This window comes from Suricata suricatta, chromosome 1 (assembly GCF_006229205.1).
Source record: "Suricata suricatta isolate VVHF042 chromosome 1, meerkat_22Aug2017_6uvM2_HiC, whole genome shotgun sequence".
NCBI lineage: Eukaryota > Metazoa > Chordata > Mammalia > Carnivora > Herpestidae > Suricata > Suricata suricatta.
This window is the reverse complement of record NC_043700.1, coordinates 164,069,090-164,096,672: the sequence shown is the minus strand read 5'-3', so window position 1 is coordinate 164,096,672 and position 27,583 is coordinate 164,069,090. Positions and strand designations below refer to the sequence as shown.

General features: G+C 44.3%; 1 protein-coding gene and 1 long non-coding RNA gene across 4 annotated transcripts in view; one reads left to right on the top strand and one right to left on the bottom strand.

Annotated features, from left to right (window-relative positions):
- The window catches only part of TBC1D1 (TBC1 domain family member 1), a 230,817-nt gene that overhangs the window by 48,991 nt on the left and 154,243 nt on the right, over positions 1–27,583 (top strand). The gene's annotated exons all lie outside the window — the stretch shown is intronic.
- On the bottom strand, positions 23,473–27,396 carry LOC115298548. Its single transcript, XR_003911784.1, has 3 exons — positions 26,970–27,396; positions 26,700–26,747; positions 23,473–23,600 (listed from the first exon to the last, which is right to left on the bottom strand). It is a non-coding gene; the product is annotated as an uncharacterized LOC115298548 (long non-coding RNA).

Sequence of the window (27,583 nt, the reverse complement as noted above, 5' to 3'; positions counted from 1 at the left end):
TTCTGACTTGACCTCCTTGTGCTTTGGTTTCTTCATCTGTCAAATGGGTATTATCACAGAACCTACCACAAAGTACTGTTAAGATTTTATGTTAATCTTTGTAAGAGAGGGTGGAGGGCCTGATATAGTGCATTTCAATACTATAAAGCATAGCAACTTTTGCAGAGTTTATAAATTTTTTTTCTTATGAAAAAGTGCCTTGATGGTCTCTTTGCAGGAAAACTTTATATTGAATTGATGGAAATGTTATTTATTATGTGTGAGAAATAGAAATCGCTGACTGCATTTTTACCCAGTTAGAATCTTGCTTATTTGGAAATCTGTCGTCCTTCATGTTTAAACAACATAAAACACAAAGACATTTACTCTTTCAGAGCTCTATGCTGAAATATTTATGGACCAAATAGTACATCATAGATCACTTTTTAAATAATCTGTTGGAGAAAAGTAGGTGTGGGAATAAATGAAACAAGATTGGTCCTGAGTTGACAGTTGTTGAAGGTGGGGGATGGGACCTAGGAGTTCATTATCATATTCTCTCTCCTCTTTGTTTGAAATTTCCATAATTTTACATATTTTTTAAAAAGTCTAGAGTTTCAAAAAATAAAAATAAAATATGAAATTAAAACCCCACAGTTTCCGGGGCTCCTGGGTGGCTCAGTCAGTTAAGTGCCTGAGTTTGGCTCAGGTCTTGATCTCACAGTTTGTGAGTCTGAGTCCTGTGTCATGCTCTGTGCTGACAGCTCCGAGCCTGGAGCCTGCTTCAGATTCTGTATCCCTTTCTCTGCCCCTCTTCTGCTTGCGCAGTCTCTCTCTCTCTCTCTCAAGAATAAATAAACATTAGAATAAATTTTTTTAAACCCCATAGTTTCAGGAATTAAAAATAAAACCTTGTTGTTATAAGGACTGCACTGTAGGAGGGAAGGAAAGGAATTATTTCTAGCTAGAGTCTGGGGACCACTATACCAATTCTCAACATATCAGAAGTATAATTTCTTACTCATTCTAATTTTTAAGATTTTTTTAATGTTAATTTATTTTTGAGAGAGAGAGATAGAGTATGAGTGGGGATGGGCAGAGAAAGGGGGAGACACAGAATCTGAAGCTGGCTCCAGGCTCTGAGCTGTCAGCACAGAGCCTTACAAGGGGCTGAACTCATGGACTGCAAGATCATGACCCGAGCTGAAGTCTGATGCTTAACTGATGGAGCCATCCAGGCGCCCAGGGTCTTTCTCGTGCTAAGTAAACCCAAGCCCCAAGCAAGGTTCGTCTTATGTGGTCAGCCGCGAGGGGCCTCCCAACACTCAGCTGGAGAAGACACGTCCTGGTAGCACTCAGCAAGGACAGGAAAGTGGACCTTATGGTCACAAATCAGCAAACCTCAAAAACAGATGCCCAAACAAATATTTTGAAGAGATCAGGGTATCCACTCAGTAAAACAAGTAGTATCTACAAAGTAGTGACAGTATTTGTCCAGGAGGATAAAACACTGAAGATCTAGAAAGGGGTCACAGTCTTTGCCCAGAGGCGTAAGTCATTAAGAGTTTTAGGTTTTAGAAAATTACCCGGAAGTTCAATGGACAATGGACTTGGGTTGTATGGTGGCCCCTCCTTTGTGACAGTAACCAATCTACAAATTAATGCCTTAGAGTCCTTGGGCTATGATGAGCCTTTCCCTTGGCTCTAGTGACTCTGTAGGAGACCTTGAAGGAGATGAAGGCGAAGGTGGGGAAGGCCAGCCAAAAAGCAGCACTGAGCCTCAGGTGTTGGCAAAGCCCAGGGGCTTCGGTTCCCGTGGCCTTAGAGGATTTAGCCTGCATTTTCTCGCTATCTTTTGAGATTGCGCTGTGGTCTTCACTCAATCAGTGGACAATGGCACCGAGTGTTTGCAGATTTTTAACTTTTACGGTATATGATTTAAAGTTCTTGTGGCTCGAGGGCATCTGGGTGGCTCCCTCGGTTAAGCATCTTGCTCTTGCTTTCGTCTCAGGTCATGATCCCATGGTTCCTGAGATTGAACCCCTTGACGGGCTCTCAGATGACAGGGTGGAGCCTGCTTGGGATTCTCTCTCTCTCTCTCTCTCTCGCTCTCTCTCTCTCTTTCAAAATAAGTAAATAAATAAACATAAAAAAAAATAAGGTTCTTAGGCGCCTAGGTGGCTCAGTCAGTTAGGCGTCTGACTTCGGCTCAGATCATGATCTCACAGTCCATGTGTTCGAGCCCTGCATCAGGCTCCGTACTGACAGCTCAGAGCCTGGAGCCTGCTTCAGATTCTGTGTCTCTGTCTCTCTGCCCCTCCCCCAATCACTCTCTGTCTCTCTCAAAATAAAGACCAAAAAAACTTTAAAAAAATAAGGTTCTCATGATTCAACTGATATTCTTGAGCGGTCATTGGAGGAAATTGATTTAAAACCCCCATCTCTGGGGGCACTTGGGTGGCTCAGACAGTTAAGGATTTGATTCTTGGTTTCAGCTCAGGTCATGATCTCATGATGTCATTGAGCCCCACATCAGGCTCTGTGCTGACAGCATAGAGCCTGCTTGGGATTCTCTCTCTCCCTCTGTCTGTCTGTCTGTCTCTCTTAATAAATCAGTAAACTTAAAAAATATAAAATAAAACTTTCATCTGTGAATGAAAGCGATGGTTTTGAGTTGATCCAGGGTGCAGGAAAAGTGTGCTGATTTACGGTGGAAATCAAAGCAAATCCACTCATCTGACTGAGGCTGTGAAGTCATCACCCTGTGTTGAGTGATGTGCAAGCTCTCTGACAGCTGTAGGGACTCACCACCCACACGCATCTCATTTCTCTCCCACCCCGACACACAGGCATACTTTGCATTCATGTCTGGGGACCCGATTCCTTTTCTGGCAAGTTTGGGATGAAAAGCATGAATGCTGAATTTTGGTGTAATATTTTAGAAGAAACATGGGAACACAGTGTGGTATGAAAAGCATGTTGTTAATTAATGAGCTAGAATCAGGTAGGAACTCCTTAGTAAGAGAGGGGTAGTGTCTTTAGTCTGGGAGTGATCATGAATAATTCTTCTGAGCAGTTTTAAGCTGATACATATTAATATCAGCCTTTTTTAAAAAACATTTATTTTTGAGAGAGAGAAGCAGAGCACGAGCAAAATGTGTAAGCTGAGCATGAGCCAAGCCCGGGAAACTGCTTGTGTACATTGAGGAGCTGGGGTGGTTAGTGTGGTCAGTTTGGTATGTGAGGAAGGCCAGTGGTCAGTCAGGATGAGTTCAGCTGACAGTAATAGAATGCCCCATTTGTAGTAGCTCATATCCTCACTCCTCAGGCTGTGGCTCTTTAGCCTTTGGAATGTTTATGCCCTGGGGTGTTTCGCAACATAGGGTCTCAGGCCCCACCTCACACCTGCTGATTAGAATTTTCATTTTAATGAGATTTTCAAATGATTCATAGGTACATTAAATAAGTCCAGTTTGGGGGGGTGGCGCCTGGGTGGCCTAGTTGGTTAAGCATCCAACTCTTGATTTCGGCTCAGGTTGTGACCTCACAGTTCGTGAGGTGGAGTCCCGAGTCAGCCTCTGCGCTGAGTATGGAGCCAGCTTGGGATTGTCTCTCTCTCTGTCCTTATGTCAGCCCCTCCCCCACTTGAGCCTGTGCTCTCTATCTCAAATAAAATAAAATAAAGTAAAATAGAATAAAGTAAGTCCAGTTTGGATAATACAAATATTTTGATGTCTCACTTAGTAAGGCTTTGGCAGTAAGGAGTTTCAGAGTAGCTGGGTCTATATCCTCACTAACACAGGCTGTCATCTCATACTTGGTCATCCTTAGCATGTTGATTTTGGCCTTTTAGATTGTGACTTCATGGTTCCAAGATGGCTGCCATTGGGTCCTTGCACAAATGAGTTCCAAGCAGGAAGGATGAGGCATGCTTCTTCCAATATCTCTATTACCCAAAGTGTGTCATATGTTGATTTATTGACTAATCACTTGGAAAGAGGATGGTATAAACATGACAAATTTGTACCACTCGTTCAAATAGTGAAAAACTAATAATAATTAAAAATAAAGGACTGCCTACTATGTGTCAACTCATGGGCATCCTTGGGACTAAAGCCTAAGATCAAGGGTCTCTGTTCCTTGATTGAACAAATTAGGGTTCTGTTAATAAAGAGGAATGGGGGGACGTTATTATTAGATAGGAATCATTATCTGCCACAGGTCGTTGAGGCCAGATATGGAAGAGTCTTGGAAGCCATGACAAGACTGAACTTGATCCAGTTGTCTTGGGAGGATCAAGGTAGTGACATAATTAGATCTGTGTTTGGGGAAGTAAATCTAGCCCTGTGGAAGATGGGCTGGGGCCAGTGAGAGATATGTACAGTCATCCAGGGGAGAGGTGATGAAGTTTGACCAGGGACAGTGGCAGGTGGACTGGAGAAAAGGAGGTGCATTGGCAGGCTGCTCTGACACAAATCATGACCTAGTGACACCAAGTGTAGGTGGTGAGGAAGGGAGAGGACACGGGAGACTTTCGGGGGCTAGCTCACTCCGCTGTCTAACATTAGCCGCCGTTAAAAAGTCCTCTATGGGGGCGCCTGGGTGGTTCAGTCAGTTAAGCATCTGACTTCGGCTCAGGTCATGATCTCAGTTTGTGAGTTTGAGCCCCTCGCTGGACTCTGTGCTGACAGCTCAGAGCCTGGAGCCTGCTTCAGGATCTGTGTCTCCCTCTCTCTCTCTGCCCCTCTCTTTCTCATTCTCTTTCTCTCTCCCTCTCTCTCAAAATAACAATAAACATTAAAAAATCCTCTATGTAGTTAACACATATATGCTTATAAGATGCAAAGCTCTATAACCTGGTCTTTCCACTTTATGCATCACAAAGTGACTTTTGTATCAGCACACATAGAACTGTTCCATTCCTGCAAGTTAGAAGATGCTTATAAATTTAAGAAACTGTAGGGGTGCCTGGGTGGCTCACTCAGTTAAGCATCCACCTTCAGCTTGGGTCATGAATTAATGGTTTGTGAGTTCAAGCCCTGCGTTGGGCTCTGTGCTGACAGCTCTGAGCCTGGAGCCTGCTTCAGATTCTGTGTCTCCTCTCTCCCTCTGCCTCTCCCATTTTCATGCTCTGTCTCTCTTTGTCTCTCAATAATAAATAAAAATGTTAAAAATTTTTTTTTAAAAATTTAAGAAACTGTAACAACTAAAAAGGAATCACTCTCTCCATCTTGTTTCTGAAACATTCCAGGTGTTTCTTAAGGTAACAGGGGCACATTGAGAGATCCTTATACGCATGCGTATCTCTCTTTTCCTCTCTCATAACCATGTTATTCACAGAAGTCTTCCTTTTGCGGTTCCCCTTTTACTCTTTTCCACAAAAATCCCTGAACTTTATTTGTCATGAATGTTAATCATAAGAGGGCTTTACCTCAAAGTTTACACTGTCTGTTTTTCTATTCATATGTATATATAGATTGTCACCTAGACAGTCTGCTTCTGATGAACTGTGAACATTCTATGGCATTGAAATTTTTGTTTTGTTTGTTGTCTGTCTCTCTCTTCACTAGGATGTAAGTTTCATGAGAGCAGGGACTTTGGTTTTATTAACGGAGGTATCCCCACAGTCTACACAGTATCTAACCCCAAGTAGGTGCTCATTAATATTAGTGGACAAATGAATACATTTCCAGCAGATTATCCTCATGGTGCTTTGCTTTAATACATTAAAAAATCTCCGATGGGGGCACCTGGGTGGCTCAGTCAGTTAAGCGTCCCACTTTGGCTCAGGTCATGATCGCACCATTTCAAGTTCGAGCCCCACGGCAGGCTCTGTACTGACAGCTCAGAGCCTGGAGCCTGCTTCAGTTCTGTGTCTCCCTCTCTCTCTCTTTCTGCCCCTCCCCTACTCGTGCTCTGTCTCTGTCTCTCAAAAATAAATAAATATTTAAAAACATTTTTAAAAATCTCCAAATTGCTCCCTCCCCTCCATTCTGTGTCTTCCCTGCTAGACCTCCTATGGTGTGCTCAAGGGTGTCAACTAATTTTCATATGAATCTAAAGACAAGCAGAGCACAGTAATGAACTCCCCCAGGGAAGGCACTTGATTGATGCCACAGCGAAAGGTGACTATTGTTACCAGGTGTTGGGGGTTATCTGCACTGCCTCTGTCCTCCTACACGAAGCCTCAAGCTGACTGCGTCAGCAGTTAGACGCCAGCTGACGGGTCTGTATGACACTCGTGGCCACAGGCTCAAGGTGGCAGGCATATCCCTTCCTTTCCCCAGGAGCGGAAGACATGCGTACATGTGACACGTGATACCATGCCAGGCTTTTATCCCTCACAAGCCTTAACGCCATAAATAATATTGCCCTTTTAGAGATGAGGAAACTTAGCTCATCCCAAGAATACTGAGTAAAGGGAGACGAGAGTTGAGATTCCAACCTAGCCTGTCTGACTCCAAACTCCAATTTTTCTTTCACCCTATACTGCTCTTTTGTAAAAGTTCAGAACAGATTGATATTTTTCTTTTCCTTCATCGTTACTTTTAAAAAAGGTCAATTCTGACATTTGATTTACATTTCTGACAAGTTACGTATCCTTTCTCTTCCTCCCTCTTTCTTTTCCTTCTTTTCTTCTTGCATTTATAATGCAACAGATGATAGTTTTTCACGATAGCCTGTGGATGGTATGTTTTATTGAAAATGCCAGACCAAAAAATTGTAAGTAGTCGCTGGTGGAATCCTGCACTGGAAATACGATTTCAGCTATAGTTCTGTGGTTTTTAAAAATGCTTATTTTTGCTGATCTGTACTCAGATGGCCACATTTGCTGGATTTGCTGCTAGTTTTGTGCCCCTTTTCTCATATGGTAACCAAGTTTACATTTAAAGACATATGCTAAGAATGACATTTTTCAGGGTGAAGTTGTCTAGTAAAGGAGTATGCTTAAGGTACAGTGTATAAGATCATGGCTGCCTGGCTGGCTCAGTCAGCAGAGCGTGTGACTCTTGATCTTGGGATCATGAGTTCAAGCCCCACGTTGGGCACAGAGTTACTAAAAAAAAGTCCATAAGATCAACATAGTAGATTTACCTCTTAGAAAACCCTTCTATGACCTGTCCACCTTCCAACCCCAACCAATAAATTCCTTAGCTTGACTGTCAAGGGCCTTGACCAGGAGGATTCTCATACTTTTCTCTCTAATTCCAAGATTTGTACCCTATTCTTCAACAAAATGGAATGGTCTATTCTTCTTTTTTAAAAGAGATTTTACTTTTAGGTTAACCTGTACACTTAATGTGGGGCTTGAACCTACAACTCCGAGATCAAGAGTCACATTCCCTACCGGCTGAGCCAGCCAGATGCCCTGTTTATTCTCCTGAAATATCCAAGCTTCCCTCTTTTTGCCCATTGATGTTTCTTTTATCTGAAGAAGTTCTTTTCTTCTTTAATCTATGAGGAGGATTCTATTTCTCTCATCTCAAATGCCATCTCTTCCAGAAAGCTCTCCTGGATTCGGTTTGCTTTCTCATCTCTACACCCACTAGTCTTTGTTTATCCCTTCTATAGGATGCTTAAACTACATTTTTTACTTTATCTCTTCTCAGATTGAGGGTACCATCTTAACACTGTTTAAAGGATGAATGTGCCAAAACACTTGGAAAGATGGCAATTAGCAAGTTACCGCTAAAGGCATAATGAGGCAAGGTTGCAGACAGGTGCCTACAGATTTTTTTTTTTAAAGAAGAAAAGCAATCCATTGAATGCCTGATTGGTGTGCATAGTCTATTTTGCCAGTCTTCCTACTCTCTGTGCCTCCTGCCTGTCATTTTACATGTTTATATTTGCTGCCTGACCCCTGATGGTAAGTGACTTCATAAGCTACCTGCAGCAGTTAAACTAATCATGTGATATACCAGCTCCAAATCACGGCTTTGTCACTCACTTGAACGGCCTTTTGTATTCGAGGTGGTCCTTTTGCAAATAAACAGATTTTTCTTTTTCTTTTCTTTTTTGTTCGTTTCTTTTCCTTTCCTCTCTTTTCTTTCTTTCATACCAACTTAAATGCAGACACACACATGGCCATAGGTTAAAGATTCCTGGAATGATTTGGAGAACAAGCATATTTTATCTTCGAACTGAAAGGACTCTTGATAAAACTGCCTTCAACTTAGAAATAGAAGTGACCCTTTCCTGCTGTGCATCAAGTGTTTGGACTGCGGGGGCACCTGCGTGGCTCAGTTGGTTGGGCATCCGGCTTCGGCTCAGGTCATGATCTCATGGTTCATGGGTTCAAGCCCCACGTCGGGCTCTGTGCTTATGGCTAGCTCAGAGCCTGGAGCCTGTCTTCAGATTCCATGTCTCCCTCTCTTTCTGACCCTCCCCTGCTCAAGTTATCTCTCTCTCTCTCTCTCAAAAATAGATAAAAACATTTCAAAAAATTAAAAACAAAAGATATTGGACTGGGTTGGAGTGGGGTTGGCAAATGTGTGCAGCTGTTACAACCCCCCCACCCCCATCCTGTGCCCATGGCAAACGTGATTAGTACTCACACTGCCCCAGGACATGACCACCGGGCCGGCAGATCCTCAGGACTCTACCCTATTTAGTGTGCTCAGAAATACTCTTGGTATTTCTGCTACCCACAGAACAACGCTGGTAAGAGAGAGAAGTCAGGGCGAGGTATATTTGGCATCTTGCAGCTGCCTTGGGGTAACTTCGGGAAGCTGCTTTAGTCACAAGGGGAGGACTTGAATTTACTGAAGGTTAGTAGGAAGTGAGATCATGTATGCAAAAGTACGTTATAAATTAGGAAATGCCAGGGAGGCAGCTGCTGTTTCTTTATTGGTCGCTCTGCACTTGAGCTAAGTGGTTTTCGATCATTTCAACATGCCTGAAAAATCACACTCCGGGCATGGAAGTTCATGATTACAACACCGATCTCTACGATAACGAACATTCTCCTTGAATATAAAGTGGATTGTGTTCCTTCTTTTCCCCCCAACCGCTGTCCCCTGGTTCCACACTCCTTTCATGTGAAGGCTCCCACTTTTTGAAATACGTGAACAAAAACTGTTCCTTTTTGGGATATATGAACACGACTTGCTCCTGCAGAGAAACAGGAGACAGGAAATAGCAGAGGATAAAAGAGGCCAGGGTCAGGTCAAGAGTTTCCCACGCCTTCTCCCCAGTCTAGCACGAACCAGATGAAAGCCTTCAGGAGGTCCTAGACGTGAAAGGCGGTAATCAAGAGAGGATTGAAAATTAAGTGGAATGCTGGAAAAAGAGGAAACACATTTGCAACTTGGACTAACATTGATCTTAAAATGTCTGAATGGTTAAATAATATTTATGAACTCTTATTTTTTTCTTACATCCTATTGCTTAAAGCAACATATGCTCATGCCTTCGATTCTGTACAAAGCTTTTTTAGACTCACAGACATTGGATGTCCATCTAGATGGCCTGTGAGGCTTTAGGAGTTCCTCTGTGGTTGCGAATTCCAGGATATAGTGCGTTTTCTAGATCAAAAGTTGGTATTTATCATGCATATTAGTAGTTTGCTGTGGCTACTTACAGTGCATGGTAATTATGTCTATGAATGTCTTATTTCATAAAAAGTCAACTGGATATGGCTATTTAAGAACCATCTGAGGCAGCCAGAGGCCAGGGGTTCTAGATTCCTTCCCAGTCAAAGGACGCTCAGAAGTAACCTCCAGAAAAGATGAAGTCTCAGTGCTAGGCTGCCATTCAGTTCCTTATAGAAGAGACATGATCATGTAACCTTCTCTCCCCCTCACACTTCCCACTGGAGCGGGTTTATTAAGTTTAAAAACTCAAGACAAATCATGAAATGTTTGAGAAGTAATTGTAGGCAGTTCCTTATTCACATTTTGTAAGACCTAGAGGTCATTCTTGATTCTTCTGTCCATACCTTCCATCCTTTTGGAATCCCTGTTGGTTCCATTTCCAAAACATATCTTTAATCCATTGGCTTCTACCTAATTTTCACTGCAAGCCTCAGTCAATTCAAGCCACCACAATAGCCTCCTAACTGGAGAACTGGTCTCTTATTTCCATCCTGCCTGCTCCCAAGTATTCGTTCTCCATATAGTGGACAGAGTGACCAGATTAAAGGACTGAGCCATGTGATTCCTTTCCTTAAACCCACCAATATTCCCCATTACATTTAGGATAAAGTTCAACTCCTTACCACAGCCTTCAGGGCATTGGGTTGTCTGTCGCTTGTTTATATCTTGAGCCACTTTCTACTCACTCTCTGTATTGTATTCACAGAGATATTTTTTCCTTCCATTCACAGAGCCTTTGCATATGCTTTTTTCTTGACTTGTGATGTTGCTACCTCATTCAGGTCTCAGTTTTAGCATTATTGGAGGTCCTTATTGATTACCTGTTCTAAAGGAAGTCTCTTGCCCACAAGACTTTCTCTCTCACATTCCTTTGTTCCTTCCTTCATAGCACTTAGCACTTGGTAATTATGTGCATTACTGGTTTCCTTACTTGCTTAATGTCTGTCTCCTCCACCAGACTGTGAGGGCCCATGAAGGGCAGGGCCATGACTGTTGTCCACATTGATGTCCAAGTACTTGCTCTTCCCTGGAGCTCACTGTACGGTGGGTTCTCCATGTAAGTACTCTTTGTCTTGGCTCATTGGACACATAAGTCGACGATGAGTTTCTATAGGGTGTGGGCATAAGCCCCTACCCATCCATTGCCCTCTTCAATGAAAGAACTGGCTCTCATCTCATATTGTGTGAATGCCAGGGCCCTGTTCTGCTGTAAGGCTTTATCTCGGTGTTTTGAATTTAAGCCAAGCATCACTGGGGTATGCTATGACAAGACAAACAAAGTATTGCTGGGGTCAGAATCTTTGCATCTTAACCCTGCTTTCCTCTACTCATAAACCTTAGGCAAGCTGTTTTACTTCTTAGATTTTACCTCTTGATGCTGTTGTTAGAGACAGCAAATGTGTCTAAATTTTGTTTTAATGTTTAAATGCCTAATGTTTACATTTATGTGACGTTCTTAGCTTAATGCCTGGTACATAGTATAGAAGCTCAGTAGATATTTGTTGAGTGACTAAATAAATGAATAATTTAACCTTTCAGACTTCATTTTCATTACTTGTAAATAAAGAGGGTTAGCTAGATGATAGCTTTCTAACCTACTAGTTGATGGATTTAGTTATGAGGATGTTGAATCATTATGATAATTTGTGGTTATGTGATTATAGACTTTTTTCAGGATTGTTACAAGCAATGATTAAAAAGTCAAATTCCATACTGAAATAAATCAAATGCATTAAACAAAAAATTGGACAAAAGTATTTTAAAAAGCACCCTAAGTTCAGCAGTAAGCTGGTATTTGATTTCATGTGCCTGTGGTCAGCACAGGGCTTGCAGCTTCTCTGAGGATCTTTAACGTTTCCAGGACAGTGATTAGTCATTTAGTATAGGTATCTCCTACACGAAATGAACATGAACTCTTCATTTCAGATATCTTTGCATATCCCCAAGTGCAGGAGATATGAAACCATTAAAAAATACAAACCAAGGGCACCTGGGTGGCTCGGATAAGTGTCTGCCTTCAGCTCAGATCATGATCTGGTGGGTTCGAGCCCCGCATAGGGCTCTGTGCTGACAGCCTGGAGCCTGCTTGGGATTCTCTCCCCATGCCCTCCCTCCCTCCCCCGCCCCTACCCTGCTTGTGCTCTGCCTTTCAAAATAAATAAGTAAACTTAAAATTAAAAAGAAAATATAAACCAGGGGCATCTGGCTGGCTCAGTAGGCAGCATGAGCTACCTACTCAGGGTTGTGAGTTCAAGCCCCATGTTGAAAAGATAGGCAACAATCTAGCAATCAGGCAAGGGTAGATCAAAGTGAGAGAATAACATCACACTCATTAGAACGCTGAAATTTAAGAGCTTGATAACATCAGGAGTGGCAAGGCTGTGAAGAAACAGGCACACACGCATGCGGGTGTAAGTATAGATCGGCACAGTGATCTGCAAATGTGGTCATGTGTGGCAGAGCTGCCCACTTTTAGGCAGGTATGATGGACCTGTGCACAAGGAGACAAGGAAGAAGGTGGTGTTGTTATGGTTAAAAAAAAAAAGGTAAAGGAGTGCCTGGGTGGCTCAGTCAGTTAAGTGTCAGACTTCAGCTCAGGTCATGATCTCATGCCTCATGAGTTTGAGTCCCACATGGGCTCTGTGCTGACAGCTGAAAGCCTGGATCCTGCTTCAGATTCTGTCTCTCTCTCTGCCCCTCCCTGATCACGCACTGTCTCTCAATCTCTCTCTCTCTCAAATATAAACACTAAAAAAATTTCTAAAAAGGAAAAATTCTATATTCCATCAAAAATGGGATAGAGGGGCGCCTGGGTGGCTCAGTCTTTTAAGCATCCGACTCTTGATTGCAGCTGAGGTCTTGATCTCAGGGTCTTGAGTTCAAGCCCCATGTTGGGCTCCATACTGGGCGTGACATTTAAAGAAAAAAAATGGAATAGATAATTAAACTATGGCACTATGGCGTAGTCATACAATTTATTACAACTGAATTTCACTCAGCAGTTAAAATATACCATGTTAAGTATAAAAAAGCAATTGCCAAAAATATAGTATACACTGTGATACCATATAGGAACAAATTGAAAAGCACAAAATGCAAGTTTATATAGTTTGTGGATTACTATTCATGGGGATAATATATAAAAACAGAGAGGGAAAGACAGACCTAGCACCAGATGGTGGGTACTCCTGGGCCTGTAGGGAGCTCTCCCGAAGTAACATTTTATTTCTATAAAAAAATACATATATGTACCTATGTGCAAAATACTTAAACCTATTAAAACTGGGTAGAAGCTACATGAATATGTCATATTTTTCTATTTGATTTTTTTGGAAAAAAAATTTTTAACGGTTATTTCCTTTTGAGAGAGACAGTGCAAGAGGGGGAGAGGCAGAGAGAGAGGGAGACGCAGAACTGAAGCAGGCTTCAGACTCTGAGCTGTCAGCACAGAGCGTGATACGGGGCTCGAACTCATGAACAGATCATGACTTGAGCCAAAGTCAGATGCTTAACTGACTGAGTCACCCAGGCGCCTCTGGAAATGTTATATATGTAATATATATAACAGCACCGAGGACCATTTGCTCTCGGCACGGTGGCGAAGGCCTCAGCTCTCCTCAGGCTTGACCTTGGGTGAGGGGTTATATATATATATATATATATATATATATAAAACCTTAGAAAGCAGGAATATTTGATGTAATAAAACGTCCAGGATCAGATTCTACTCTTTTGTAGATTCGGGTTAATCTCACTCCTTTTTTTTTTTTTTTTTTTGCTCTGTTGTGGTTAACTTCTGCTTGGCTTTGTGTGTGTCCTTAAGCCTCAGCCGCTCCGGGGGGTTTATAGCCCACAGCGCTGTAAACAGGGGAGTCGGCTGGAGGCCTTGTTTCCTCCTTACTCGCCCCCAGCCAGCTGCAGCCTAGAGGAAGGGCCCTGCTTCCTCAGCCCCAGCAAGAGAACTTGCTTCCTTTTCTTCTTCATCCTGTCTCCCTCTTTTGAGTATTCATTAGAATCTGCGCCTGCTTCAAGCGCACCCCCCATAGCCTAGCTGGCATTGGCTCATCCCCCCGCCCCACCAGGAAGCAGGATTTTTTTTCCCTGACAAAGCCAGCTGTTGCTTGGGAGGTGGCGGGTGTCTCCAGAACCTCTCTTGACTAGAATAGATCCCCGAAATCTTAGAGCATGAAGCCCTGTGTTAACAGCACCGAGGACCATTTGCTCTCGGCACGGTGGCGAAGGCCTCAGCTCTCCTCAGGCTTGACCTTGGGTGAGGGGTTTTATTTCTCTCACCCTCAGCTTCGTTGTCTGCCAAATCGATTAAGTAGTATCTCTGCAGCAGAATTTTGAGATAGTAATTAGGGGCTGTGTGATAAAGTGGTTAAGTTGACAGAGTGTTTGGGGCTGAATCCTGATTCTGTCTCTCGGTTTCCCCATCTAAAATCCAGTAATCCTGGTCCCTACCTGCACGATGGAAATGCTCACGCCAATGTCCGGCCTGAAATGAGTGCTTTCCAAAGGTCTGCTGGTTTTAGCAGTGTTGGGTAGACAGTAAGCACTCAATACACATTATATTCCATTACTCTTATTTTTACTTGTCTTAGTTCCTTTGGGTTACTGTGAAAAAAAAAACCCACCACAGACCGAGTGGCTTGTAAACAACAGAAATTTATTTCTCACGGTTCTGGAGGCTGAGAAGTTCAAGGTGAAGGAGGTGGCAGATGCAGTGTCTGGTGAGGACCACTTCCGGGTTCATAGATGGCCATCTTCGCCTGTGTCCTCCCATGGTGGAAGAGGCAAGCTCTGTGGGACACTAATCCCCTCCGCGGCCCCCCCTACCAATACCTTCACACGGAGAACTCCATTTCAACATCTGAATTTGGGGAGGAAGTGAACCGTAGGTCTATAGCATTTTGTCCCTGGCCCCCTCCCAGTTTCATGTCTTTCTCACATGCAAAACACACTTATTCCATCCCCAAAGCCTGCAAGGTCTTCACCTGCTCCAGCATCAACTCAAAAGTCTAAAGTCCAGCGTCTCATGTAAACGTCATTTAAATCAGATGTGGGTGAGACTGGAGATATGATTCATGCTGAGATACATTGAGACAGATTCCTCTGTAAGCTGTGAACGTGTGAAACCAAACAAATGATGTGCCTCCAGAACACAATGATGAAACAGGCATAGGATAAATGTTCCCATTCAAAAAAAAAAATAAAATCCGAACTACAAGGCAAAATTCCATCAGATCTTAAGGCTTGAGAAAAATCCTCTTGGGCTTGATTCTCTGCCTCTGCCTTTCAGACCCAATGAAGCAGGAGTTCCACGTTCAGGACACACTGGGACAGAGGTCCTGACCCTGCAGTTTTGCAAGGCAGCAGTTGGGCCCACAAGACGTTGGGGTTGTTGTAAGGATTGATGAGATAATCTATGAAAATACCTGGCGTGCAATAGATGTTCAGTAGATACTGTTTCCATCCTTCCTGACCCCTGATCTTGGAGAAGGGGTACATCAAACAGGAGGCAGGTGACCCCTACCACTGAGTTGCAGGCACTCATTCTCGTAAGCTTCCTTAGAGGTAAGGAACCAACTCTAGGTTTCTTGAAAAGTTCCAAGGGCTGCTTTGGTATCCCTTGCAACATTAGGACCTTGAGATTGGTAGGCAAGATTGTTTAATTACGCCTTGACCCTGAGCTAAGGCCGCCAGGCACAAACCCGGAATGGGCATTTAGTTTAGCACATATTTCATAGCGTTCCCAAGGGAAGCTTGGAAGGGACCTTGGAGATCTTGAGTGTGACCTCTGAAATGTACAAGGTGGAAATGGGCCCAGAGATGCAACGCGACCACCTGAGACCACACAGCCAGTCTCAAGTGGGTGGGAGATGGCAGTGCACACTAGATGCCCATCCCTGTGGTCCCCATCAGCTGTCTCTGGAGATGCGCTGCCTCCACAGAGAGAAAGACTCCAAAGGGCTGTGTGCAAATCAATCAGATCACTTTAGATGATATCTGACCCTCCTCTGAAGGCTGATTTATCTTTACTTTATCCTGAGCATAACCTCTGTCATGTTTGAAAAATGCCAGGTGGGGCACCTGGGTGGCTCAGTCAGTTAAGCACCTGACTTCGGCTCAGGTCATGATCTCACGGTTCATGGGTTCGAGTCCTGGGTCAGGCTCTGTGCTGACAGCTCAGAGCTTAGAGCCTGCTTCGGATTCTGTGTCTCCCTCTCTCTATCTGCCCCACCCTGACTCGTGCTCTGTCTCTCAAAAATAAACATTAAAAAAATTATAATAAAAGAAAAATTCCAGGTGGAGAGAGCAGTGTCTCAGACCTCCCTACTTATAAACATTTGAGGACTCAAAGGAGATTCTAACACATTAGGGAGAAGAGAAGCCATTTCCTTCTTATGCCTTCCCATTCCTTACATCTCCTGTCAAAGCCAGCAGAAATTGTTTCCAATTATGTACCTCCTTTAGCTGCATACAGAGACTGGGAGGCAGATGGGTTATTTTATAATCTATGTATTACTTTGCTAAGCTGTGAACCCAGAGGGGACCTTTTATCTCAAAGTTCCTGGAGGGGCACTGACCCAGGAATGTGGTACTTGGGTCTCAACTTCTGGAAAATGTGCTTGCTCTGTCCACCTAAAACTACACTGAGCATAATCAGGTACTCTCCTCTGGGTGAAATGCAAGTGTACGTGGCTCGGTGGACATTTTGGAGGCATCTCAAGCTATAGTGAGGAAACAGATGTGAATTGCTTTGCGTGACGGTGCAGAGGTATGTGGCTGCCTACCAGGCACAAGTTACCAATGGGGAAGAGTCACTGTTCTGCTTTTTAGGTGCTCGATGTGCAGGTCCAAAAATACCGTGATCCAAAAATACCGACACATACAAATTCAGGCTTTGAAAAGAGAGCATTTACAAGAAGAGTTTCCGTTGTGTTTAAAACCTGATGCTTTTGTTTACGACTTCGTTTTCCTAGAACAGTTTTCAGTTCACAGCAAAAAGTGAGCAGAAAGTATAGAGATTGCCCCTACACTGAGCCTCCACGCTATTTTCATCGGCATCCTCCACCAGAATGATACATTTATTACAATTCTTAATCTACATGGACACAATATGATTACCCGAAGCCCATGGCTTACCTTAGGACTCACTCTTGGTGGTGTATGTTCTGCGGCTTTGAACAAATGTAGAATGACATGTGTCCATCCTTATAACAGCATACCAAGTAATTTTCATGGCCCTAAAAAATCTTCTGTGCGCTACCTATTCATCTCTGTCTTCCCAACCCCAACTGCCTGACAACCACTGATCCTGTACTATCTCCATAGTCCTACTTTTTCCAGAATGTCACATAGTTGGGAATTAGATAGTATGTAGCCTTTTCGGATTGGCTTCTCTCACGTAGTAGAATGCATTTACAGTATGTCTTGCCATGGTTTGGCAGCTCATTTCTTTCTAGCACTAAATAATATTCTATTATCTGGATGTACTACAGCTTATTTATCCATTCACCTAGTGAGGGACATCTTGGTTGCTTCCGGACGTTGGTAACTAAATAAAGTGGCTACAAACGTCCACGTGCAGGTTTTTGTGTGGACCTAAGTTTTCAACTGCTTTGGCTAAATACCAAGGAGCACGACTGTGGGATTCAAACTTGATGACTTTAAAGAACTCGATGATAGGGAATAAACAGAACTTGTTTTAGAACTGGGAGACCACCTAATTAGAGGTAAATTAAGCCACCTTTTTTTTTTTTTTAAAGGAAATTGTAATCTATGAAAGAAGGGAGAAAGGGGAGTTTTGGTCCAATTTTTATTCACTAATAGATTTGGTCATGAAATAGGAAATTAGTATTTTTCAGTCTCTTTTTTTTGAGAAATACAACTTTCAGTTTAAAAAAGTTCTTTTTTTGGTGAAATTAATGCTATGCAAGGTGGTGTTTTTAATGTTTTTATTATAAATTATAATAAAAATATCTGAGCTTAAATCTGAGCATCCGTGTTTAGTTATAACACAGGCTGAGGATATCAAAAATCTTATGACTAAATTTTCAGTGTTTTCTTTTCTGAGCTAATTGCTGGTGGGTTTTTCCATGAATTTGAAACATGTGTGCTTAGTACTTTGGAAAGAAGATTATTTGCTTAAGCTTTATAGACTGAGCTAAAATTAGAAAAACATTGTTTCTATTTTTGGAATGTTTTACAGCTAGAAAATGAACAAAATGACCATACATATTAAGCAAAAATACTGAGGTAGGAACAGATATTAAAATAGCAAATATAGGAGTGCCTGGGTGGCTCAGTCAGTTGAGTGGTCAAATTGGCTCAGGTCAGGATCTCACGGTTTATGGGTTCGAGCCCCATGTCGGACTCTCTGCAGACAGCTCAGAGCCTGGAGCCTGCTTCAGATTCTGTGTCTCCCTCTCTCTCTGCCCCCTCCCTCCACTCTCTCTCACGTATAAACATTAAACATTTTTAAAATAGAAAATATATTAATTTAGCTGGTTAGAAATATCATAAGCCTTTTCATGAATTTCTTGCTATTTTTAATGGAGAAATCTGTCAAATTTTTAAAAAAGACTGCTGAATATAGATAGAAAAAAGGCATCCTGAAATTGGTGTGAACTTTACCCTTGGGGAGGGGAGGGGTCTGTCTCAGACTGGTCCTCTCTAGAGTTAACAATTCCATGGCTCACTTTTTCACACTGCAAGGTCTTAGTATTTCTAATTGGGCTGCAGCCAGCTTTTAATTTCTCAAGGCTTTTTGATAAATGTACTGAAGGTGCCTGGAGCCATTAAAAATGTTATTAGATCTGTTTGCTGTTATTCTGGCTAACAAGAAACTACAATCTGGTTCCAGAAATCAAAACAAAATTAGAGACCTAAATTTAAACGTTGATATGGATGCATCAAAGTAGAATGTTCTTTGGTTAATAACCTGAATTTATTATCTACCTCCAAATAAGTCTTCACCAAATTTATCTTTCTTCTTCCCTCATTCACCAATTAATTGAGCATCATTTATTCTGAAGCTGGTCTTTGGGCGCTCCGGCTTGCTGCCCAGGGATTCCATTTTGAATTTAGCAGGATTTACAATGTGACTGCATGCATGTGCTTGAAAGTGAGAGATGGAGACAGGTAACAGGGAATGGGAGCGGTAGGAAGAGGAATGGGGGGGTAGAAGAGGGAATGAGCAGGATCTATTGCTGAAGGACTTTCTGAGGTGCCTGGAAGTGTGTGGTGAGGGGCAGGAACGCTGGTGCCTTCCAAGTCTCTGCCCAGCTAGAGCTATAGGAATGTACCAGAGAAACCTGCATAATTCACAGTGTGCCTTAGAGAGTTACAGGAACAAGTGGGGCACAGTCATGCTGCTAGACTCAGCAACTCATAAAAAGGGAGAAGCAAACATTGAGAGGCAGGGAGGCCGGCTTGTTCTGGAATTAGTTTTGGTGGCACACAATCTCCGCTTTAATCTCAACTGTTTGTCCTGTCTATAAACCCAGTCATGAACTTGAGACCTCCAGCCCATCATTTCTATTTTTGCATTTATACCATATACTGTATCAGGGCTCTCCAGAGAGACAGAACCAGTAGGACAGAGGGTATATGTAAGAGGAGATTTGCCACAGGAATTGGGTCATGTGGTTATGGAGGCTGAAAAGTTCCACCATCGGCTGTGGGCAAAGCTGGAGAACCAGGAAGGCCGGTGTGCGGCGCGATTCTGGGGGCTGACAGCGTTAAGTCCTGGTCTGAATGAGAAGACGCAAGAACCAGAGCGCGATGCGGTAGGCAGGAGGCGATGGTCTCAGCTCCTGCAGAGAGCACCAGTCTGCCCTTCCTCAGCCTTCTTGGCTGATACCAACCCGACGGGGCTGAGAGCCGCCTTCTTCAGGCAGTCTACCGATTCGAATGCTCATCTCTTCCAGAGGCACCTTCACAGATATATCCAGAAATAATCTTTCCCAGCCAATTGAGCAGCCCTTAGCCCATAAGTGGACACATAAAATTAATCATATAAATACCCATCATTAACCAACAGCAATCACTGCTGGCACTACCACTATTACTACTGCTAATGTTTCTTGAGCACTTACTATATGCAAGGACGCAGGCTGAAACGCTTCATTTGCATTTCATTTAATCCTAAAACTAGCCCTCTTCAACTGGCTGGCTCAGTGTGTAGAGCATGAGAATTTTTTTTTTTTTTAACATTTATTCTTTTGAGAGGCAGAGACAGAGCATGAGCAGGGGAGGGTCAGAGAGAGAGGCAGACACAGAATCTGAAGCAGGCTCCAGGCTCTGAGCTGTCAGCACAGAGCCTGACGCGGGGCCCAAACTCATGAACCGGGAGATCATGACCTGAGCTGAAGTCGGATGCTTAACAGACTGAACCACACTGACGCCCCTGCATGAGACTTTTGATCCAGAGATAATAAGTTCAAGCCTCATGCTGGGCGTAGAGATTAAATTAAAAAAAACTAGCCATCTAAAGCATGGGTTCTATTAGTATAACGCTTCATGGAAATGACTTAACCTAAAGCCATTTAACCATTGTCACATAGGATTTAAAAAATTGAGACAGAATTCACAGATCATGGAATTTATTTTTTAGTATTTAGTAAATATACTAAAAATTCCAAGATATTTTTATCCTCCCAAAGAGAAACCCTATGCTCATCAGCAATCACTCCCTATTTTCCCCTCCTTTCAATCCCCGGAAACCACAAATCTACTTTCTGCCTCTATGGACTTGCCTATTCTGGATGTGTATTATAAATGGAATCATACAGAACATTCTCTTTTGCGTCTGGCTTCTTTCACTTAGTATAATGTTTGCAAGGTCCATTTACACGGTAGCCTGTATCAGCACTTCATTCCTTTTTATGACGCTACTCCGTTATGCGGGGTACTACATTTTGTTTCTCTGTTCATCAGTCGATGGACTCTTGGGTTGTTTCTGCTTCACAGAGCTGTTACGAATACTACTACTGTGAACCTTCATGAGCACGTTTTTGCATGGCATATGTTTTCAGTTCGTCCAGAGGGATTTTGCTGCATGATTCTTTTGGACTTGATCATAACCCTCAGCAAATGTTTTCTGGAAACAAAGGTTGATGCCAGAGAGGCATAACTGCACACTTCCAAACTAAAATTTACCAAAATTCTTTTTTAGAAGGAGCTCTGTTTTCCGCCTTATCTTAGTAAGGCTTGATTTCCAGAGATAAGCACCAATTTTTTTTATGCGTTTGTCCAGCTGATCCTTCTTCCTGGAAAGTCCACTCCATCATCACCATCTGTGAAAGTTCTAAACTGGCTCAGTCAGTAGAGTATGTGGCTCTTGATTCTGGGTCGTGACTTCAAACCCCTCATTGAGTGTAGAGATTACTTACTGAAAAAGGAAAAAAAATCCCGTCACCTTCCAACTGGGAAGCTAGTGCTTCCTTTGCAGCCTGAAGTTACCTTTCCTTTTTTTTTTTTAAATTTTTTAAATGTTTTTTTTTGAGAGACAGAGACAGAGCATGAGCAGGGGAGGGTCGGAGAGAGAGGGAGACACAGAATCTGAAACAGGCTCCAGGCTCTGAGCTGTCAGCACAGAGCCCGACGTAGGGCTCGAACTTACAGACTGTGAGATCATAACCTGCGTCAGGCACTTAACCAACTGAGCCACCTAGGGGCCCCTGCTTTCCTTTTTTTTTTTTTTTTTCCTTCCCTGAGAACTCCAGCTTCTCCCAAGACGTTTTTCCCTTTCCAATCTTACCAGCAGCTCTCTACCCCCCTGGAGGTCAAGATTCAGGCCTGGTCACATTTCTATTCCTTGCCAAGACTATCCTGTGGCGTCACACAATAGGTGATGAATGTCCTATAACCAAATCACTCCCTGGTTCCTTAGTAAGGAATGCCCTGGTTTATAATGAGAAATATACATTTGATCTCTGTCCCCTTTCCTGGCACAGAGCCCCGAAAGCCCTTGGAATTTCCTGTGAAGAGAGCAACAAAGGTGTCCTTTTGTTATGTTAATCAAGAGACTTGTGGATGCCCCTTGGTCACCTAAGAAAAGAGGCTGGTTGCCAGGGAATCGACCACAGGATTAGAGAGTAGGAACCGTCAGTCCTCCTCCCTCACCTCTGGGGGTGGGGAGAGGGACTGACTGAAGTTTGAGCTTAGTCACTAGTGGCCAATGATTTAATCATTCAAGCTTCAGTCATGAAGCCTCTGTTAAAAATCCAAGTGCCGGGTTCAGAGAGCTTCTGGGCTGGTGCACACTTAGAGATGCCATGACAGGGGCACTTCCAGAGAGCGTGCAAGTGCACTTTCTCCACACTTTGCCGGAGGCCTCTCTCCTGTCTGGCTGTTCGTGAGTTATAGCCCTTTATAATAACCCCTAATCCAGTAAGTAAAATGTTCTGAGTTCTGAGAGCCACTCTAGCAGATTCCTGGAACCCAGGGAGGGGGCTGAGAACCTGTGGCCGGCTGGTCAGAAGCCCAGGTGACAACTTGGCCTTGTGACTGCCTCATGGGAGGTGGGTACAGGGGCCGCAGTCTGGTGGGACTGAGCCCTTAACCTGTGGGGTCTGACACTCCCTTCAGGTGGCTAGTGTCAGAGTGAGTTGAATTGCAGGATACCCAGCCGGTGTCAAAGAATTGCTTGGTGGTGCAGAAAAAAAAACCACCACCCATAATGTCATCGGTATCAGGATCACGGTTGCCAAGTGGTTATGATTCACTTGAAACCAAGTTGAGTTTCCTCGGATTAGGACGGCCCTATTTTTAGCCAAGTCTTACGGGGGGTGGGGGGGGGAAACGGGTTGTCAGAGTGAGGTCATGCTTTTGCACGTGTCCCCCTCTCTGCCTCCCCGTCTGAGCTGATAGAGTGCAGCCAAGGTGGTTCATCTCCTCTGGAATTCTCTGAGGAGACTGTGCTGTCCTTGCCTCTTGCTTCTTCTCAAAGGAAGAAGATGGCGGAAGAGCAGGCAGCACTGTTGGGGATATTTTGGAGGATTTTGGTCAGACTTAGGAGGGAAGCAACTCTCCCAGTTTATAGGGCCCCCCATCTCTTTTCAAGTCCTCCCATAATGTCTCAGGAAAACTGAGATTAAATCATCCTTTTAAAGTTACTCAGAGGGGCCCCCCAGCGGGGGGTGGGGGGGCTCAGTCGGTTGAGCATCTGACCTCTGCTCAGGTCATGATCTCATGGTTTCTGAGTTCGAGCCTCACCTTGAGCTCCTGGCTCACTGCTGTCAGCGTGGAGCCTGCTTCACAGCCTCTGTCCCCCTCCCCATCTCTGCCCTTCCCCCACTTGTGTTCACTCTTTCTCTCCCCCTCAAAAATAAATATTAAAAAAAAGTTGCTTAGAAAGACAGCGGTCTTGGGAAAAAAAAAAAAAAAACAAGGGCACCTGGAAGGCACAGTTAAGTGTCTGACTCATCATCCTGGCTCAGTTCATGATCTCAGGGTTTGTGGGATCAAGCCCCAAGTGGGGCTCGTGCTAAAAGCACAGAACCTGCTTGGGAGTCTCTTTCTCCCCTCTCTCTGCCCCTCCCCTGTTTGCATTGTCTTGCTCTCAAAATATTAAACATTAAAAAAAAGCAGATTTGGATTTTCTATAGATCATTTGTTTAGATCTCTTAAGTGCTATTTGGATATATTTTTTAAATTTTTATTTATTTATTCAGTTCATTCATTCAAGTAATGTCTACACCCAACGTGGGACATACATACTCTTCCAAGCTTTCAGTAAAGTATTGACCTTTGGCTGAATTCATTTGGGTGACACATTTTTGCTTGGCGGGGTGGAGTTAATAATTGGGTGTCCCTTCTCCAAGATGCCACAGCTCATTCAGTCCTGTCTCACACCTGGCTCTCTTCAAACATTTATGTGACTTGCCTGCTTTTTGACATCTTTGAGAATGAGAATCTGACCCCCCCACTCCTCCGGCACCCCAGGTAACTGTGATAGTCAGGGCTGGGGACGTCAGCACCCTTGAGTAGTGACTAGTCTGGCTATAGCGGTTCTCAGTTCTGAAAGACAATCAACAGGGAGCTGTTAAAAATACCCAATGTCTGGGAGCACCTGGGGGGGTCAGTTGGGTATTCAGGTCATGATCTCAGAGTTTGTGAGTTCAAGCCCAGCATTGGGCTCTCTGCTGTCAGCACAGACCCTGATTTGGATCCTCTGTCCCCCTCTCTCCCTGCCCCTCCCCTGCTCTACTCTCTCTCAAAAATAAACATTTTTAAAAAATGTTTACAGATTTACTCACTTTTGAGAGACAGAGTGTGACCAGGGGAGGGGTAGAGGGAGAGGGAGACGTAGAATCTAAAGCAGGTTCCAGGCTCTGAGCGGTCAGCACAGAGCCCGACATGGGGCTCAAACCCATGAACCGTGAGATCATGACCTGAGCCAAAGTCAGATGCTCAACCGAGCCACCCAGGCGCCCCCCCCCCCCCTAAAAAATAAACATTTAAAATAAAAAATCAGCACCTGGACTACCTACAGTCATTCCCTGTGGAATTATATAGTTTCTTGGGGGGAAGAAATCTTTTTCAGATGGTGGTGTTTTAAGGAAATCTCTTTCATCTTTTTTCAAATGGTGGTGTTTTAAGGAAAATTGTTTTATTTGAATGCGGAACCAGTAGCTTGTCTGATGTTAACAGTTTCCCTTTTGTGAAACTGTAAATTATAACAGACTTTCTTCTTTGCAGTGTGACTGGCAAGCTCCATGTTGGCAATGAATTAAGACTTTCTCCTGTATTTCTTAAATTATTTGGTGTTAGAGCTCTGCATGTTACTGTCAAGTCTATTCAAAGGAAAGGCCCTATGTTCTGGTCTTCCCCATGAAATGAGTGATTCTGCCCACCCAGATCCGGCAGAGATCTGGGGCGAGGGAGACCTCGGTGTGTCTAAAGGGTATGTAAGCTTTCGGCAAGTCCAAACCAGGTTCGGAGAAGCCTCCGCCCAGATGTGCATGTTGGAGAATTGGATCCAGGCTGAAACAATGAAGACTTGATGTCCCTGTTACACCTGCCAGCACACTTTCCCACTGGGGTAACTATTAAACCCAGTTTTCGGTCTGACTTTAATTTTTCTTTTTTGCAAGAAGTGTGTGATTTTTATCTCCTAAATTTCATCTAATTTCTTTTTTGCTCCCCCATCTCCTGCCCAATTGGCAGAAAATTGATCTCGGTCAGAAGTAACTCAGGTTTCTTTCATCCATTTCAGGTTCCTTTCATCCTCCCCCCAGAGTTGCTTGTAAGTTCTGGGCATTTTTGTCGAGCTCAGTCTGGAGATTGGAGTGATAGAGTATGGTGACGAATGTCATCGGCCCAGCTTGTCCCCCCTCGTCCTCAGCTGCCCATCCACTCCCATCAAACTCTGTTGCTGTCTAGGAATCCTCCAGGTCTCTACCTGAGCTAGTGCATACCATTCCCAGGACGCTGGACAATTTTAGCTGTTCTCCCTAGGGGCTGTTGGCCAGAAACTCATTTTAAGCCTCATGTCAATGACTCATATACTAAGTGCATCTCAAACTTGAATGTGCACACTAGACTTATGGAATCAAGGTAAAATCAAAGTTCTGACTCCGCAGGTCTAGATTAGGGCAAAGCCCCAGATTCTGCATTTCTAACAACTTGACAGATGGTGTCTAGGCTGCTGGTTCTTTGAGTAGCAAGGTTGTGGAAGACAGAAGGGCTCTCAGCGTCATGGGCTTGTCAGACTCAATCTCTTCTACTTGGGGGAAGCAATCTGATAACAGGGAAGGATTTGGTTAAATGACTGTCAGTGCACTCCCTTTTTCTGGCTCTTAATTTCTTTCTTTATTTTATTCTTTTAGTAACCTCTACACCCAATGTGGGGCTCGAATTCATGACCCTGTGATTGAGAGTGGCATGCTCTCCCAACGGACCAGCCAGGCACCCTGATCTTTTTAAGTAAACTGCCCACAACGTGGGGCTCGAGCTCACAATCCCAAGATCAAGAGTCGCATGCTCTTCCCCGAGCTAACCAGGTGCTCGAGCTCCAAATTTCTTTGGGGAGTATCAATCACTGCTTGAAGGAGTGAATGAACAGCACTTCCTTAAGATGCTCCGAGGGCCTTTTTCACTTAAGTAGGCCCTGTTAGAATGCTGTCGCTCTTGGCTTTCCCCATGCACCCTATCTGGAAGGAGAAACAAAAGGATGACATCGCCCTCACCCCCAAGATCCTCTCCTCTTGGCACTCATACCGGTGTGTGATACTCCTTGCCTAGTGTTTGGACTAATTTCCTTGCATTTAGTGAAGAAAATATAGCGGAAATTTGGGGCTGTCACTTCCAAGATCAATTTCTAAAAGGATTGGTTTCCTTCTTGGACATATGCTCTTTCTCGGATCATTTGTACTGGGGATGCAAGCTGCCATTTTATGAGCAGTCCTATGGGGGAGGACTACATGGTGCAGCAAGAAACTGAAGCCCTTGGGGCGCTCGGGGGGCTCAGTTGGCTGAGCATCTGACTTCGGCTCAGGTCATGATCTCCTGGTTCACAAGTTCAAGCCTCGAGGCAGGCTCTGTGCTAACAGCTCAGAGCCTGGAGCCTGCTTGGGATTCTGGGTCTCTCTGCCTGCCCCTTCACCCCCGCACCATCTCTCTCAAAATAAAGAAATATTAAAAAACTTAAAAAAAAAAAAAAAAGAAACCAAAGCCCTGAATCCAACAGCCTGTATGGAACAAACTATGGGAGTGAGCTTGGAAGTGGATCCTTCAGTTCCACTGCAGTTTTCAAAAATGTTTTAAATGTTTATTTATTTTTGAGAGAGACAGAGTGTAAGCAGGGCAGGGGTAGAGAAAGAGGGAGACACAGAATCCAAAGCAGGCTCCAGGCTCTGAGCTGTCAGCACAGAACCTGATGTGGGCCCCGAACTCATGAACCATGAGATGATGACCTGGGCCAAAGTCAGACACTTAACTGACTGAGCCACCCAGGTGGCCCCATTGCACTTTTGAGATGGCGGTGGCCCCAGCTAACAGCTTGTACCCAAGAGAGACCCCGCTAAGATGCTCTGGATTTCTAACCCACAGAAACCGGTGTTTTAAGCTTCTGAGTTTTGGGGTAATTTGCTACACAGCAATAGATAATATACCCACCCGACTCAGATGCCGGACATTTGGAGATCATGAAAATGTTCTATTGGCCTATCATGAAAATAATACACAAGATGACCAGAGGAAAGATCAGCACAATTCTTGGGCTGGGGTTGCTGTCTGGCCTGATTCCTACAGCCAGTGGCTCAACATGACATATTTACACTCTGGCTGTTAGACTTCCCCCCGCCCCTCAACGTGGAACTCTAGGGTGTCTTGACTTAGAAACTCAGCTTTAACCTTTGTAGCCATAAACTGACTACCCAGCCTTACCGTCTTGCCTTGGGAGAGTAGAAACCGGTGAAGTCACCATTTCTCACGTGGCTGAAACCTGCCGGCCGGCAGAAGTTTCTTTTCCTACCGCCGCCCCCTGAGTCTCAATAGCTTAGTTTTCTGACTCCAAGAAAACCACCTTTGATTATATAAAGGTATTAGGGGCTGGGGAAACACTGGTCCTTTTGTTACCAGCCGACTCGAGCGCCCAGAAAGAAACGCTGTGGGGGTGGGGGCGAGCCGGTTAAGTTGGGCGGGTTTTCTCAACTCTGGGGCTTTGATCCAACCTGAGAGAGGAATTCCTCGTTTTCCGAAAGTTGTGAGAAAAGGGCGTCCGAGTCGTGCGCGTTTCCTCCTGCAAGAGCTGCGCAGCTGGGTGCAGCCGGGAGCAGGGCGACCCCCGCGCGTCCCAACTTCCCGCCCCTAGCCCAGCGTGGGGGTGGGGTGGGCGGGGTCGGCCGGGCTCCGTCCCCACCCCTTCCCTCCCCTCCCCTTCCCCGCGCTCTCCCCACCCACTTCCCTTTCTCGGCCGCCCGGGCAGCCCTGCGGGCGAGACCTCTCCGGGCGGTGACGAGCGGGGAGGAGCCCGCCGCCGCCGCCGCAGCCATGCCCGC